Source organism: Triticum urartu, chromosome 1A, assembly GCF_056163025.1.
Source record: "Triticum urartu cultivar PI428250 chromosome 1A, HENAU_Tu73, whole genome shotgun sequence".
Lineage (NCBI taxonomy): Eukaryota > Viridiplantae > Streptophyta > Magnoliopsida > Poales > Poaceae > Triticum > Triticum urartu.
In genome coordinates, this window is record NC_141873.1 from 49,045,353 (window position 1) to 49,050,386 (window position 5,034).

A 5,034-nucleotide genomic window follows, 5' to 3' on the forward strand; every position below is an offset into this window, starting at 1 on the left:
TGACTACCCTGGCACACCAAAACCCTCGTCCCTCGCGCCGTCGCGCGGTGCATTCCCAGCCGGCGCCAGCTGCCCGCGTTCATGCCGTCCATTCGTATGTCATCATTAAGAGGCTCGGTGCCCGCGGAACCAACTCCGGCGACTTAATGACGCACCCGGTGTATATGAACTTTCACAATAATATACATATTGTAGGAGTACTAGCAAGATGCCCGTGCGTTGCACAGAAGATCAAGATCTTGTGGGAGAAAAGGATGAACGAGGGAAAGCCTTATCTGCAAATGTGGAGAGGAGTGCGGGTAAATTGTCATAGTTTCCTTCATATCCGTTAGATATAGATAGGACGGCCTATATTGCAGGATCGGACACATCTTTCTACATCTACGGGAACCTACGAAAGGATTAACATAAATTGCCTCTCTCTCTCCTCCCCTGATTTTCATGGTGGTGGGCCCCTCCCTCCCCCAATCTACAATCAACAGCTCACACGTTTCACATTGCGTTAATTACGTAATTGGGATTACGTAGGTGTAGCATTACTCGTCCTAAAAAACCCAACTAAGCCAACCTCCCAGCATATCGCGCGGGAAAAGATCCGGCCGCGCCGTTTGTCAGGACCCCGATTCCAAAGCCACATCGATCTAGCATGTAACACATCATATCACTTTGCGTCCTCACGCACGGTATTCCCACGGGTGCCACCTTACCTGGCCCGGGACCGTTTGCGCCTTTTGGCTCACGTATATGATAGTGTCGCTAGCATCCATATGACAGAGAACCCAGGCCGACATGGCTAGTCGTGAACCCAAAGCGGCGCTAACCCATGAGGACAGGCATACATGAATCACATCGAGCATGTCGGTCATCAACGTGTGAATCCGGGCTGTAGCACTGGGCTAACAGGACTCCGGTAACCCGGGCTGTAGCAGGCTAGGCAGGACTCCGGAAGTCACGGCGTGACATTTCCCTGAAGGGACAGACACAGGAACGAAGTGAAACACATGCCGGCCAGTCAAGTGTTCCGAGCAGTAGTGCTGGGCTAGCAGGACTCCGGTGAACCGGGCTGTAGCGGACTACTATCGCTCAGAAAGCACTAGACCACATTTCCCCATATGATAGGCTGCCAAGGATAAACAACTAGATTGTCGGATCCCACTCATACCAAGCATTTCAATCATACACACAATATGCCCGATACGAGTACATACAACATGGCATCACAACAAGACTCTACGACTCAAGTATTTATTAGGCTCCGAGGAGCGAGATATTACAAACAAGGGTCTCATGACCCAACATTCAGAGCATACAAGTCAAAGCACATGCGGAAGCTTAACATGTCTGAGTACAGACATCTACAAATGAAAAGGCTGAGAAGCCTGACTATCTACCAGATCCTGCTGAGGGCACAAGATCGTAGCTGAGGTATCAAGCTAAACGTCGAAGTCCACATGGAACTACTAGCGAGACTGACGTCTCTCTGCAAAACATAAAATAAGAAAACGTGAGTACAAATGTACCCAGCAAGACTTACATCAGAACTATCTACATATGCATCGGTATCAATAAAGGGGTGGTGGAGTTTAACTGCAGCAAGCCAGCTTTGACTCAGTGGCTAACCTGAACTACGACTGCAAGTAACTCTTTTGAGGTGGCGCACACGAGTCCACAAATTCACCATACCAATACACCACTATGGATCCGCTCCCGTCTCCCTGCGAGAACGCCATCCATAGCACTCATGCTTATCTTGCGAGTTTTAGAGTATCCACTTTCACTTGTCTATGAACTATGCAAGGGGTCCAAGTTTCCATATCCGAGGAATCCGGCTATTTGAATAGATAATGATAACCCTGCAGGGGTGTACTTCTTCACACACTCTCCCACCACTTACCACCATATACACGTCATGTATCTCGGCAACCTTCAAGCAGAAGCCTGGCGAGGGTGTCGGCCACGGCCTACCTAAACACTTAAGTCCCTAGTCCAGGTTTATCGCCTATCCAGGTTCCATCCGCAGGGAGTCCGGCCGAGGTTTCCACATACGGCCCCGAATGATGTGAACAAGGTTCCCGAGACAACAAACGGGCGCCCGGTACACCGTGCCACGGTGTATCTACCGCAACATAGCCCACCCCTAGGGTCAGCGCTACGCACGGCCGCCAACACATAACCTACAAACACCAGAAACTAGTTGCAACTCCTGGACAAAGTACTAGGGTGATTAAGAAGCCGAGAGGGTCAATTAAGGATCCCAATGAGTGCTAGTAGCTGTTCATGGATCACAGACACAAAACTCAGTTCCTGAGGACGGCTGCAATGAGACAACCCACCATGTACTCCTACATGGCCTCTCACCGCTACCTTTACCGAATCATGTTCACACACTTAGCTCACACAGTAGGACATGTTCATCACTGTTCCAATTCACCCCCGATGAATCAGACCTGACTCAACTCTAAGCAGTAGCAGGCATGACAAACAAGCATGAATGAGTAGGCACATCAGGGCTCAAACAACTCCTACTCATGCTAGTGGGTTTCATCTATTTACTGTGGCAATGACAGGTCATGCAGAGGATAAGGGGTTCAACTACCGCAACAAGTAACAGATGAATCGTTGTTGTCCTAATGCAGTAAAAGAGAGCAGGAGCGAGAGAGTGGGTGTAACGCCCCGAGACCGATGTGCCAGGTGTCTTCCAGTTATTCGTTGTTGTTGCCGTGTCATGTACTTGCGTGTTGCATCTTGTCATGTCATCATGTGCATTGCATCATCATGTTTTCAAAACTTGCATCCGTCCGGGTTTCCCCAGTGCCATCCGTTGTCCGTTCTGAGCCCACACACACTTGCACGCGCCCGCGGCATGTCCGAAATATTATTTTATAAGTGGCCGGGAAATGTTTTCAGGATGGGATGAAAGTTGGCGTGCGGTGTTTTTATGTTGTAGGTAGGCCGCCTGTCAATTTTCGTCGCATTCGGAGTACGTTTGACGCCCCAACGATTAACTATAGCGGCGGTATAGCCGGTCTAACGTCGGACGTTTTTCGGTCTCCGAGAAACTGCTGCCGGGTCTCTCTCTCTTCTCTTCTCTCAGCTCGAGCCTTTCTGCACAGCCCACGAGTTCCAACCCACCCCTCGCACGCGCGTCCGAAAAGCTGTCCCGAACCCGACCCGGACAGTCGTTACCGCTGTGTCCGGATCAACCCCAAACATCTGCAAAACGTCACCGTTTTCTCATTTGGTCTCCCTAAGCTTTTATTTCACTACCGTCCGTTTAAGATCGGAGGGACCAAATGCCCCTATCCAAAAATCCACTTACTATATATAGACGCCTCCCCTGTCATTTTTGGCCTCCTACCTACCCCTCCTCCATTTCCGCGCCACCCCAATCAACAGTCACCGAATCCCCTCCTCCTCGATTTCAGCTACCAACCAACCAGCGCCCACCCTCTCGATCCAGGAGCCGAGCTCCCCTGCCTGAGGTCGCCGACTTCGACCGGCCTCGCCCGAGGCATCCAGCCTCGTCCCCGCGCCGATCTGCCGGAGTGCGCCTCTCCTTGAAGCCGACCCCGCCTCCTCTGCTTGCCCCTCGTCCGCCCGAGCACCGCCGCGCCGGCTGGCGAGCCGACACAGACGAGCACCAGCAGGACGCCCTCGTCGCCCCTGTCCTCCTTCTTCCCCTTCTCCTTTCCTCCTTCCCTCACATGCCTCTCTCTCTCTGTGTGTGACTTGCCGCAGCAGGGAACCGCCGACGCCCGAGGCTTCCTCGACCCCGTCGCCGACCAGATCCGTGACTGCCTTCGCCGCTGGAGACCAAGCAGCGCCGCCCCGCCTGCATCACGCCTCTCCCCATGCCTGGATCCGCCGCCGCACGCACCTGGGCCGCCTCCTCTTCCACCATTGACCGCGGCCCCGCACCCCCTCGCTCAATCCAGGCGGGATCGAGGAGCGGGACGAGCCCAGGCCTCAACCGCCTCCCAGGCCCAGATTGCGCCGCCCCCGCCTCGGCCTGCCTCCTCTCCACGTCCGGGCCAAGAGCCCAATGGGTGAGCCACACCCCAGCGCCCGCCTCTGTTTTTTCCCTTCCTGCTGTGGGCTTGCCCCAGATTCGGCCCGATATGTTTTTTTTCGGGTCCTGCGAATTTTTCTATTATTCCGGAGATTGCTGTTTTACAGATTTGTCCCCCTAGTTCATGCATTTAATAACTCACTAACCGTGCATCGGATTAAAATGTTTTATATATGAAATTTGCTCAGAATTTTGTGTAGATTAATAATATCCAACTTTCATCCATGTTCAAAATGTCTAAAATGTTGTTTGCATTAATTTGCTCCTATGCCATGTTAAAATGATTTTATTCATAACTACTCAACAGTAACTCCGATTTTAATAATCTTTATATGTAAATGGGGTAGAATTTTGTATAGTTTAACATGTTGCACTCATCTTGCATGTTTAACAACTCTAAAATATGTTTTAGGACAGAACAGGACCTAACCTAAAATATGCATATGAGGATTTACCGGAATTGTTGTTCGTTGCTTCCGGCCTCATTTAAACTTGCCTAGATAGGTAGTTTTGTTGTGCTTCACCTCTTGCCATGTTAATCAACATTTAATATTGTTCGGGTACATAAACGAGAGAGAACTAAATAATTGATGTGGTGTTTTGTCAATATGCATCCCGATGCATATTGAGCTCCACTTAATTTGTAGGATTGCTTGTGCACTTTGCCATGACATGTATCATTAAACCGGTCATGCATCATACTTGATTGTGCATCATGCCATGATTATGTGATGGTTGTTTACCATGATTGTTTGCTTCTTTCCGGTGTGCTTCTTCGGGTTGGTTCCGATAATGTCGTGTTGTGAGGATTCGTTCGTCTACGTTCCGTTTGTCTTCTTCATGGACTCGTTCTTCTTCCTTGCGGGATTTCAGGCAAGATGATCATACCCTCGAAATCACTACTATCTTTGCTATGCTAGTTTGCTCGCTCTTGCTATGCCAATGCTACGATGCCTACCTTTTGC